Genomic DNA, 13,332 nt, shown 5'->3' on the forward strand with positions numbered 1-13,332 from the left:
TTCTGTTTTCAAGGGATGAAGAGAGAGATTCAATGTATATATTATTGGTTACTGCTTGAAAAAAATCATGAGATAGAAGCATAAATATAATATAAAAGATAATATTTTAAAATTGTATTATAGGAATATTAGCTATAATAAGTGGGAAAGATATATTAAAACCAGTAGTGTGTTACACCGGTCCAGAAAGAACTCATAAGGCAGACAAAAACTAATATTAGTTAAGGAAAATGGTCTGTTTTTAGGAAGTGCATCCAGAGAGATGTTACCTCAAAGAAATGCCAACAGTAACTGTGTGGTCCCCTGTTGTTACTCAGTGAAGTATCAAGTGTAGAGTGACTGGGTTAACAGCTCAAGCTTTCTCCAAAGATTTGTAGTATTGCATCAGTACAGTCCAAGTCTTGGGAGCCATGAAACCTTCAGGAGGTTTCTGGCCTTCCCTGGCAAGTTTGCCCATTCAAGCTCCTGAAATAAATTCAAAGTCTTCATGGTGTTCAGGGTCATAGTAGTCCAAACACTTCTTTTTCTTGTTGTAGGCTGCAACTCAGAAGGGAACTCTTTCCAAGGTCATTAGGCCAGGAGTCATTGTCAGCACTTTGGTGCTATGAGTTGTCTCATAAAGATTCTTCCCTGTTTCTGAATGAGATATGTCAGCAGGCTCTTGTCCAACAATGTTAAACTTGTCTCCTGCAACCATCCATGCTCTGCAATGCCACTGGATTCCAGGTGGCTCAGGACACATCGTGGGAGGTGGGAAGATGGCCACTACTGTTGTTTCAGGATATGGAACTCCTTCCTCCAGCACTGAATGATGCTGCTTCATACACATCAAAGGAGCATCATTGTCCTTTGTCCAGGCACCAAGAGGGTGAAGTAGAAGGACAGAGTGCCTGTAGCCACTCTCTGGAAGTTGCTTGTAGGTATCCTGCATTAATAAAGCATGTCCATTGCATGAAGTTAGATTCAACCTAGCAGACACTGGGTTGCATAACTGAAATGCAATGACAGCATCAGCATTCAAAAAATTTAACATCTACTATAGCCCAATAGGAGTAAAACTATGTTAATCAAGACCATCGTCCCAATAAAGTCAGTTCAAGACCTGACGATCTCCAATCAACCAATCTCCTTGTTCCATAACCATCTTGATGTAGGGGTGGTTCTCCTATGTTGTTCCTCACTCTGGCACCACAGTCCTCCTTCTCGTGCTTAAGAAACTCTGGATTGTGAAGAATAGTCATACAGCAGCCCTCCTACGTCAGAGCAAATGCAGACCAATCATCCAGCTTCTCTTTATCTTCATGACTTAGTTGTCAGAACTATAGGCACTGACAAGTTAATGATACCCCCATCCATTTAAATGAAGGCACTGAAAGGACTCACTATCTCTGTCTCTCTCTGTCTCTGTCTCTCTCTGTCTCTCATGGAGCCATTCAGTAGGGTTGCCCAACCTTCTTCTAAAACCAGCACCCACTACATATCCATTTAATTAATTTTCAATACTGGTAATATTTCCACACACGTTTTTGCCAAATTGTTTATTGTCTGGCGTATACAGTTCTTTTACTTAGTCAGGGGCATCCACAGGTACAATATCCTGTTCCTGTAGAAGTTCCACAACTTGTTGGACACAGCCATTTATATCACAGGAGTCTGTTTTCAGCATCAATTAAGGGGCCTCTGTTTTTTTTATATTCAGAATTAATTCCAGTGAAGCCTTTAATTTCCCCAGCCCTGTGCTTTTTTGTAGAATCCTTTGACATTTCTGCGTAACAAACACACACAGGAGCATGAACAAACACTTCAAAAAAAAAAAGGTAAACCCTCATGAATTTGCCTTGCATTGTTGCATCCTTGAGTACTAGGCTATAGAAAACTTGTGACCCACAGTAAGCTAGCATCTGCAGTTCACCAACTTCTGTAGTGCATCGAACATTCTCTTCTCTCTTTGGACTAAAGCCAAGACTTCTAGTGAGAGCTTAGCGAGCGTTATCACCATGAGTGTCGCCACAGCATGGAATGCAACGGCAAACCAAATACTCCTCCAAAGCCATGTTCACCGTGGTCTTCCCGGCTCCACATAAGCCCGTCAGCCAAACTGCACAAGCATGGAAGGCACCTGTGGTCTCTCCTACCTGACCTCTCTTGTTCCTACGGACATGGTGAGCTTGATCGGTGACATTAGTTGTTCTCTGCAACCCCATAATCAATCAGACATTCTTACACAGGGTCCCTGGCCCTGCAAGGCTGCAGAGAGCAGAGGAGCAGGGCGGGCAAGAAGGTGAGGAAGGGTGGGGCGAGAAGGCGGGGTGAGGTGGGGTCAGAAGGCGGGGCAGGGCAGGGCGAGAAGGCGGGGTCTCGTCGGATCTGGCGAGCCTTCGCAGAGGAAAGAAGACGTGCCTTCTCGGGGCTTCGATTGAGCAGCCAGTTTCCGCCTTGTGGTGCCTCGCTCACGGATAAAAAAGTATGTGTGCTGGTTTCGTTTTCTTGTGACATCGTTGGTTTTATATATCTGGACTTACAGAATGAGTTGGAAAATGTTGACTTCTGGGAAAAGTTTGTGAGGGATTGGTGTTAATTCATATTTAAATGTTTGCCAAAATTCGTCAGTGAAGTAGTCTGGTTCTGGACTTGGCTTTGTGGGAAGTTTTGAAATTACAATTACAAATTAGAGGTCTCGAATTTTCAGTTTCGTTTTGAGTGAGTTTCAGTAATTGTTTCTAGGAATTTGCCCATTTCCTTTAAATTATCTAATTTATTTGCATACAATTGATTATACTGTGGTACTTTTTATTTCTGTAAGTTTAGTAGTGGTATCATTTTTTAATCACTGTCATTTTTTTTTTTTTTTAATTTCTGGTAAGAATTTATTTTTTTTTAGTTTCCTTTTTTTAAATTTAAATTTTATTTTTTTTTCACTGTCATTTAAAGGTAATCATTATCATGCCTCATAGGGTAAACACTTCAAACTTGTCTTCTTAAACATTATGGTTTAAGGTTAAATGTTCTCTGAATTTCAAACAAATGGAATCATATAGAATATATTCTTGTCTGGCTTGCTCAATTTTATGTTCGTAAAATTCATCCCTGAAACTGTGGTTTCTTCATTTCATTGATGTATACTATTCCATCGAGTGACTATACCACAATTTAGGTACATTTGGGTATTTTCAGTTTTTGGAATATTATAAAAAATCACTGCCGTTAATGTTCTTGAACATGTGTTGTTGCACACAAGCATGTAGTTATGTTGGGTTATACATAGGAATGATCTGCCAGGACATAGGGTTTGTGTCTGCTCAGCTTTAGTTGATAAAGCCAAAGAATTTTCAATGTGGTTATTATATCAGCTGAGACTCCCATTAGCAATATTTTCCATCAAACTGTCTCCTTGCCAAAACTTTGTATTGTTATTAAACAAAGAAAACTTTAGACTTGCTAGTTTGGGTACAGTGTTACCACATTATGGTTTTAATTTGCATTTATCAGAGCAAAGTTGAGCTTCTTTTTGTATTATTTGTCATCTAGGTTGCCTCTTCTGAAAAGTGCCTATTAGGTCTCCTGCCTATTTTTCCTTTGGGTTATCTATTTTGTCCTTAGATTTGTAGGAGTTTTAACATATTCAGATAAGAGTCCTTCATTGGCTATATGTTTTGAAAATGTTTTCTTCCATGGTATAAATTTTGTTTTTTCTATTTATGTTTTCTTTTGGTGAACAAAATCCTAATATTAATGTAGTTCGATATTTGATGTTTTGGTTAGTGCTTCTTGGTGACTTGGTTAAAAATATATCTCCCTACTTCTAGCTCCTGGTGATGTTATATTGTAGATGTTTAGGTCAACAGCTCACCTAGAATCAATTTTTGTGTATATGGTTTGAGTTAGGGGTCAAGTTTTATTTTTCTCCATATGGATGTTTAATTAATGAAGGATGATTGAGAAAGCATCTTTCTCCCATTATTTAGCAATACTTCACATGTCTTAAAATCAGTTGTCCATGTACGCATAAGATTTAAATGTGATCTACAGACCTGAAGGAAAAGGGAGCAAAAGATTTAATAGAATCTGGAGATGGAGAGAGAGCTGTAGCTACAGGAAAAGGCCACAGGACAAGACTGATGGCCTTAGAGAAACAGACCCTGACAAACTGTGGCACAAAAAGGGATAAACAAAGAAAAGTTCCAAATTTTGCCTCTGCTTTCCCCATAAACCCCTGCCCATTTGCAACCCAAATGAAAACAGAAAGCAGAGGAGCTTGTTGGTGCAATGCATACCCGGGATATAGCCCAGGTAGGAAGGTGAAGTAAGGATATGAGGGTTATATGCAAGATACCCAGCATAACCAAGCACATTTGCCTTTCAGCATCCTCTTGTCATTTGTCTAGGTGAAAGATTTGTTTCCTCATTGCAGGGGAAACCCAAACTACCCCAAGCTAATATCTGATTGTGGAGTATGTTAATTCAGTCAAAATCGTATCTGAAAAGTTTAGCTACCACTGTTTTTCTTTATATAAGAAAATGGGAGCAGAGGTGGAAACAGTGTAAGGGAAACAATTAACTAACTTAAACCATAGCTGCTATAGACTCTACTTCTGTAGCTGAACATGAAGCTTAAGTTGATAGTGATAGCTGCCTTCTTTCACAATGCATTTTATGTTCCTCTTATTATCCATGGCAGCTGGATAGTGTTCTTTACCTGGTGGGGTAACCCAAACCTCCATTCCTGTAGGATCTGAGTCCTTGATCCTATTTTTATTGGATTGTCCTACTTTGCCATAGTTCAGAATTACTGAGTTCAGCGAATGCTAAGATGCCCTAGTGAATTTTCTGCCTCCAGTAATAGTTTGTACCTACTGGGTGGCAGCAATCCAGTTTCCACTTGTAATCATGATCTGTCATCGTGGACTATGCAGTGATACCCTTTTTGTCTGTTTGTTACAGGACACAAGGGTCCACAAATTTCAGAAGACAGTATCAAGCTTTTAGCTGAACAGGACTGTGACTATGTATCTTGGTAGATGCACAGGTCCAAGTATTAGATACCAGCGCTCCTCTGTTGGACACAAACATTCCCAAAAAACAAATTTGAAGGGAAGAAAAACTTCCTCTGGTAGTTTATTGGTATATAATACCGAGAGGGTCCATTCTCACCTATATAATTTGATCCCTGTATATTTTAATTCTGGCCATAGGGCAGAAGTGCTAAGTATTGGCTGCTGGCTTAAGAATATACTTAATCCTTTATGCCAGGACCCCACCCTCTCATGGTGTTAACTAGCTAACTCCATAACCATGCCAAAGGCCATCTTACTATCCTGTTTAGCCACCTGCTTTCTCAGTGATGGGGCAGTATGGTAAGGCTAGTGAATTATATGGGCGTAAGTCCATTGCCACACATCTTTTGCTGTAATATGTGTCACCCATTGTAAAGTTATATTGTGTTGAATGCCATGGCTGTAGACAAGGTATTTGGAAGGATGGTACTGACAAAAATGCTATGGATGGTAAAGGCATTTCTGTATCTGAAATAATGTTTATGTCTGTGAGGACAAATCACTTTCTGTTCTGTGATAGAAATGTTTATTGCAATCAACTGCCACCAGGAAGTAGACCAGTCTCCTGGGGAATGGTGTTATATCAACCTGCTTGTGGCAGATTGGCCACTTGGTGTGGTGGTAAAGACCAGCCTTTATGAGGGGAAATTCATGTTATTGAACACATGAATAGCCTTCCACTCTGCCCCTCACAAATACTCTAGACATAGTTCATTTGAGCAAGCACTGACATGGCTGGAAAAAGAGGCTGACTGATAGCCACTGGAAAGGACACCTTGTCCACCTGATTTTTGAAACATTCTCCACAGTGGATTTATTCTGGTGGGAAAAAATATTTTTACACTTTGTGCTCTTTCTAAGATGTTCTGTACAAACCTCTCTCATAAACCATCACTCATACAATTTTATTCTTTCCATGTCCCTGACTATTTAGGCAATCTGTTAGCCACTGCTCATGAATCAGTATAGACTTGCACCTAAGGCTGTCTTTCCTTCCATGCAAAATGGACAGTCAGAAGCACTACCTCAATTTCTGCCTATAGGAAATAATTTACCCTCACTACTTACTGTCTTTCAGGGGTCCTCCTGAGTTGGACTATATTGAAGTGACTATCAACTGTAGTTTAAATAACCATTCTAAGCAGTTCTATCTGTAAACCATAGTCTTGCCTTTTCTTTCCTCATTGATTAGTCTTAAGGAAATCCTATGTAGTTCCATGTGTAGGTTGTGGCAGAGTTGGTGAAACTGTAGCAGCAAGTATCTCAGAAATTTGAGCCAATGAATGAAATTAACCAACCAATGAAGTTAACTTGTGCCTTCCAGATATGTTTGGGCACCAAGTTGAATATATCACTTCTTTTTGCAATGTAATGCTATAGTGCACTTCTAGGTTGATAAATCAGATAACTTCTAATTGATAGATTACAAATCACTAGGATCCCATAGATAAAAATTCAGACAACATTAGGCCCCATAAGCTAGTCAAGAACTCTTTTTCAAAAGAACTATGGTTAGCATGAAGGCATTGCCTGCTTCCCAACTCTTAATGGTCTAAGCTGCAGTTCTTCTATTGGGCTTGGTCAAAGCTTCATATGCCATCTCTGTCTTCCACAGACACTTCCAATGCCACTGAGTCCATAAGATTGCAATGCTAATGAAAAGAGCAACTTGTGCACAGAAAAAACTGGGAAGCCTAATAGGTTACCAGAAACTCAGTAAGAGTTGTACTTCATGGTGATCATTTCAATTTGCAGCAACTTGTTTTTTACTATGGAGAGGATATCCTGACAGTCCTTAGACTACTGGCCCCTTAGAGTATGGTATATTCCTGAATTGTTGCCGGCCTTATTTCCTGCTGTCTGGCATGCATATGTCTTACTAAGGCATCTAAAGTGCTTGCCACTTCTTGTTCATTAGATCCAGTTAGCATAATGTCACAAATGTAATGAACCAGTGTCATGTTCCATGGGATATCAGATCAGGGGGCCTCAAGACTGTATTATGACAGCGCAGGAGTTGACATAACCCTGAGGCAAGACCATAAAAGTATACTGTTGTACCTGTGAAGGCAAACTGCTTCTGATTATCTTTGCTGAAGGGTATAAGGAAAAAAAAAGCCAGGTCAATTAGGTCAATTGCTGCATGCTAGCTGCCAGGGGCTGGGTTGATTTGCTCCATTAAAGATATCACATCTAGAAATGCACCTGTGATTGGTATCTCCACCTGATTAAGTCTGTGATGATCTACTTTCATTTTCCACGACCCATTCGGTTTGTGAACTACACATACAGCTGTAAGAAATTGGGATATTATAGGAATATTTAAAGTCTTTGATGGTTTTACTAACCTCTGTAATGACTCTGAGAATGCAAAATTGCTTTTGGTTTACTTTTCTTGACAGATATGGAGGAAAGTGTGGAGTTACATGGGTTTTCATTTGTCATTTCTACCATAATAGATTTCATGCAGGGTTTCTACTCCTTCCCACTAGTACCCTGATTTCAGCATAGGACATTCAAGCATTCAATCTGTACTGCCATTCTACAATGCTTATAACCAGGCCTTGGGCTTATAGTTGACATCCATTCTCCCCTGAGACTACAGAAGATGAAAGACCCTTCAGAGCTATCATTAGGGCTTTATGATTTTCAGCCCCGATTCTGAATTAGAAATTCATGACTGTCATTTTTTTTCCTGGGTAATCTCTGTGAGGTCATCTGAGGCATCCAACTGATCTCATAATCATTATAATCATGGTTGATGTCATCGTAATCAACTGACACAGCCATTTACTCTCCCTATGTCTGTTCTCTTGTTGTACTTCCTCCCATGCCACAATTAAGTACTGGAAGCCACTGAAAGTGGGACTGTTACTACTCCTAAGCCTGAAAAGGCAATGAAAGGGAATGGTTACTAGAGCTAGAAAGGATTGTTGTGTACTGAAGGATAACTGGCAAGAACTATAGTCTTTAGCAGAGGGACACAGACATCCACCATAATACAATAGAGGAAAAAACTAGGAAAATAAATACCCAAATTCATTCTCTCCCATTCTGTAATATCTTCTGTCCCATTGCCCAAACCAAACCAGAAGCCAGAGGATAAGGGAACCCACAAATGCAGTCCATATGGCTCAGCCTTCTGCTATCCAGAACAGAGAGGAGAAAGGTGGATGGTGCAGGCAAAGATATCTCATACATCCTAACTCTTCAGTTGGCTAACTCCTCTTTTGTTTCATAGTTCACAATGTTATTTCCCCAAAGAAGTTTTCCTAAAGCCCTAAATACAAAATTATAAAAAGCCTCAGCTGTAGCTGTCTTCACTCTTAGCACACTGTTGTTTTTCTTTATAGGACTTATTACAATATGTATTTATATATGAATTAGTTGGGTCTATAGGTTAATTTATATAATGACTCACTTTTTCATATTTCATTTTTTCATGTTTGTGTTGCAGACTACCTGTTGCCTTATACATAGTAAATACTTATAAATGTTTGTTGAAAAAAATGAATGAAATAATTAGGCCCATGTGAATTGAAGTGTGGCTTTAACCTCCATACCTAATATTTCTTTTGGAAAATGTGTTCTCAAATATAAATAATTGATATTGCCGCAAAATTTGTGAAACACAGAATGCTTGCAAATCATGACCAATCTGTGTGCATAGTTTATACCCTATATCAAGCGGTGGCTAAAAATATTTTGCAGCAATTTCTGTGCCCTCATTTATCTCTAGTTCTTCTAAGAATTGTAATGTGTTTCACTTACCATTGAATCTACACAAGTATTAGTATAGTGATTTCATCCTTGGAGAAATAATGAGCGTTTCTGGAGGAATGAATAAACGTTTCTGGAATTTTGAAAGACTTTACACAGCTAATTTACTTCTTGTGGGGGACCTAGAGGGAAATGAGGAATAAGAATGAAGCTAACAAACACTACAGTATGTGCCAGACAAGATACTGGCTTTACATATATTACTTGGTTAAATTTAGAACCATAACACAATAAATAGGTACTTTCATTTTACAGATTGGAAAATGGAGGCTCAGGGAAGTTAAATGTGGAAAAACATCAGAAGACTGAAAAGAGGATTTTCTTTAGGAACTCATTTTTTTTCTCTTTGAGCATTGACTCACTGAGGCATAGGCCAACTATGAGCATACATTGGTATGCCAAGTGTAGATATATTTTTCTCAATAAATATTTTTAAGTTGTTATAATTTATTTAGCAGCATATGGAGAAAATTGCCTCTCTCTTGGGTGATGCTTTGTTTTATCAATCAGTAAAATATATTCTTTAAGAAGGAAAGATGATTCACAAGAATCTGCTCATTAGGATCAAACTTCCAAGTCAAATAATTTAGCAGGTGTGAAATCTAGAACTTGCCTGGTAGATTTTATAAATTATTGTTATTATAGCACTTCAGCATTAATTGATACCAGTGCTGAATGTTGTTTCTCTAATGGCAGCTATCCAGTGTGTGAGGCTATATTATGGAATCATGTCAGTATCTTTTGTCTTATCAATTTCATGAGGAACTGACTTGAAATGGTTTTCTTTGGTGGTTCTGACAGATTTCAAAAAGATTAACAGTATGTTATTGTCCTGATATGTAACCGTGGGAAGCTCTATCTAGTCAGCCTTTGGCAATGTTGAGAATTTCGTATGGGTAATTTAATGGTGAAACAGCTCAATTTTTGTGATTAGTACCTGCAAGGAACATCCAGTGTAATACAATTCAATAAGGGAATTAGATACAGCAATAAAAGCGCTTTGTGCAAAATGTGACAATTAAACATTATTTTAATGGTTCAAAACATTGACAAGATGAGTTTTAGCTAAATTGTTGATTAAATGAATGAATGAATGAATGAATTCCAAGTCTCAGATTTTTTATGCTACAGGGTTCTTGCAGAGCATTTTGAATAAAACTATGGTATCTATGTTCTTACTTTAATTCATAACAGTGTGAATTATGTGGGCAAAGTCTTATTTATTTTTCACGACTGTGGAAGCTGATGCTCAAAAAAATTGAGTGCTCTGCCCAAGGTCAACAGTTACCTACTGGCAGAGGTCAAGGCAGAGCTCTGGTCTCCTGATCATTGTTCACATTTAATTGTTTCAAATTTTGTGCTGAGCTAGGTATGTACAAACTATAAAGATGAATTGAGCATGATCTGCATTCAATATTAAGAATAAACCAAATGTCTAATAAAATTAATCTGACATGCTTAAAGATATGCATAAATGTTATTGTCTTGCATAGTGATTAGGTACAGATTCTAAGACATTTGGATAAATTACAATAATTAGTATTACTTTTCCTTAGATACAATTGCTGATTGGGACACTTGGGTATTCCATCAAATGCATAATAACAGTCAAGTGACCAGATCTGGTGTCTAAGACTCCTCAGGAGACAAAGATTACAGATAGCTTCCCTTTGATAAGACAAGTGACAAGATGAAAATACCTGTAGATTGGGTACCTTTAACTTAGAAGCTACTGGAACATATGAGTGAAGACAGGCATGGATTATGGGGGAGATTTATAATAGAAGGGACATAAAGAAGGGCAGAGTTTGGGTAGAGAAGTTGGAGTCTGGTTGAACTGTGTGGATGCTTAGGAATTACTAGCTTTCTCGTTTGAACAAGTCATGTCCTTGGGATGAAGGCCAATTTTCAATATTCTATTCAGGCTGTTCCCCTCCAAAGGAGCTTGATTATATGGCTTCCATATTCTTATTAATCTAAGGTTTTGTGAGAACTATACTCTGGTTGCTTGTTCTTTGCTGTTTAGTATTTAATATCCATTATTTCACCATTTTGATTTACCAAAAAACAATTACAATATGTATCAATCATTTTAGTATTTCCTTTTCCCTTTTTTTCTTTTTACACAATAAAAATGCAGTTTGATTATTATCTGTTATATAGGTTCCATGCTATGACTTTAGGAGTTCAGAGTGTGAAATAGAAGATATTAATCCAATAAAAATAGGTAAAAGGCATATTGTCATTCACTAGCAACTAACCTAAGAACTACAATGGAACTAAGATACACATACTATGTAGTTATGCGCACTATGTAGGAAACCTACTATCTCTATTTTCTATGTCAAGAAATTTATAACTTTTCCTACTAAAACATCAGCACCTGAACGCTAAGGTTCATTTTTGTGAATGTCTCTGTACAACCGATGGAACTGGTGGAATACATGATGGAAATTACTGCTCCTTTCATTTTTCTACTTTTGCCCAGTGATAATGTGTATATATGTCAGTGTCCTTTTGCATTTTAACAAGTGTTTGATGAAGCTGGATTCAAGTGAAGAAGTGAACAATTTCAAAAAGTTTTTTTTTAAGTGCTTATTTATTTTTGAGAGAGACAGAGCATGAGTGGGGGAGGGGCAAAGAGAGGGAGACACAGACTCTGAATCAGGCTCCAGGCTCTGAGCTGTCAGCCACAGGGCTCGAAACCACGAACCACAAGATCATGATCTGAGCTGAAATCAGGTGCCTAACTGACTGAGCCACCCAGGCACCCCCCAAAAGTTATTTTTGATATTATTGCAAATATATATGTATGTGTGTATATTGTATGTATAAAAATATGAAGTTTATATATATCTTATGAATTCATAAATTAAAAAATCATTATTAAATATTGTTTTTAGGTTATTTTAAGTTTATTTATTTAATTTTGAGAAGGGGAGGGGCAGAGAGAGAGAAAATCCTGAGAAGACTGTGCGCTGTCATCGTGAGCCCAGTGCAGGGCTCGATCTCATGAACCCCATGAGATCATTACCTCAGCCAAAATCAAGAGTTATACACTTAACCGACTGAGCCACCCAGGCATCCCCAGTTGTAAATAAATCTTAATTCCAAAGGCTATCTTCATATTGTCTCAAGATTCAGTAGTCAGTTTTAGTATTTGTACATTTTATAAGCTGTAGGTGGTAGGACTTAGACATGACTATAAAAATAGTAATTTTATTCATAGATGTGAACCGGATCATTCACTTATCCATCATTGGATTACTCATCCTTAACATATGCATGGAAACATATTAGGTATTTAATCAGGAAAGTCAAGAATTGGATATATAAAAAAAGACATAAAGTCTTATTTTTTGAGAAATAATGACAAATTGAACATTCATTAAACATCACAGACACCTGTAAGATAATGTAAGAAGTAATAAAACATACACACACACATACACAAACCCATTAACAATAGCCATTGAATAAAGACTTATTAATATTCTAGAAATTTTGCTAAATGCTTTACCTGCATTTAATCCTCTGACAGACCCTGTGAGTTAAGTGTTATCTCCATTTCAGCTATAAGGAAACTAAGGCACAAAGAGGTGAAGTAACTAGCCCAGTGTTACACAGGTTTGCTGATCCTGGATCTAATCCCAAATCTTCCAGACTTCAGAGACCATGTAGATCCTCATTGAGTTATGCTGTCTCCCCAGTGCATTGCAGCCTATCAGAGTAAGACTGATACGTACAAGACTTGAGGAGAATGGAGCACGCTCCCGACAACAATTTAGGGTTAAATTCCTCCTTGTTTTCTAAGATGAATAGCCTTTCTGGAAAAGGTGTTATTGGAACTGCACTTTGAGGTAGGTTACGGATGTGGAATGGAGTTGATGGTGAAGAAAGATACCCCAGATGGGGCTATGATGTAGGTAAAGCACTAAGCAGAGTGAAACATGGAAGTTAAAGCCAGAACCTGGAGTTAATGTCAGTACCCAGAGGGTTAGGTCGAGATTGTAGAGGAGCTTGGGGCGAGTGATGATCGATAGAGTGGTGTAAGAACTCCTGGAGTGAATGGTCCTGGAAGTGAGGGACCTGACAGTGGAGGTTTGGGGGGATGGATCATGTGTGTACAGGAAATATGTGAGGCAACTAGCTTAGGTCAGGGCCAGGAGTCAGAAACCAAGAATTAGTAACAGAGGACTCTCCTGGGCCAGAATCAGAGAAGAGAGCCATTAATGAAAGTTTCTGAGTTTTCAGAGGAAATCAAGAATTGAATATAAAAAGGAATCATAAAGGGGGGGGGGGGGCGGGGAAGGGTAGAACTTGTGTTTATTCAGCAGTATGAATCTTAAACATTATGCCAAGAGATACTAAGGGATTATATCAACATTGTTATTTACTTCTTACAACAAACTTTCAACCTATATATTATTATTTGGAAATGAAAGAAATCAACCTCAGAATGTTTAAGGAACTTGCTAATACTCATGTTTAGTGTTTA

The 13,332-nt window shown here is 38.1% G+C and overlaps 1 long non-coding RNA gene and 1 pseudogene across 1 annotated transcript in view; one reads left to right on the forward strand and one right to left on the reverse strand.

The window, feature by feature from the left end:
• Positions 1–285: 285 nt before the first annotated feature.
• LOC132673652 (bifunctional 3'-phosphoadenosine 5'-phosphosulfate synthase 1 pseudogene) lies at positions 286–2,251 on the reverse strand (annotated as a pseudogene).
• A 138-nt stretch (positions 2,252–2,389) lies between these two features.
• LOC132672901 (uncharacterized) overlaps positions 2,390–13,332 on the forward strand; it is a 297,359-nt gene continuing 286,416 nt past the window's right edge. The window contains exon 1 of the long non-coding RNA XR_009607769.3: positions 2,390–2,464. This is a non-coding gene — a long non-coding RNA (uncharacterized LOC132672901). The remainder of the gene's footprint in view (positions 2,465–13,332) is intronic.

Source organism: Panthera onca, chromosome C1 (assembly GCF_046562875.1).
Source record: "Panthera onca isolate mPanOnc1 chromosome C1, mPanOnc1 haplotype 2, whole genome shotgun sequence".
Classification (NCBI taxonomy): Eukaryota; Metazoa; Chordata; class Mammalia; order Carnivora; family Felidae; genus Panthera; species Panthera onca.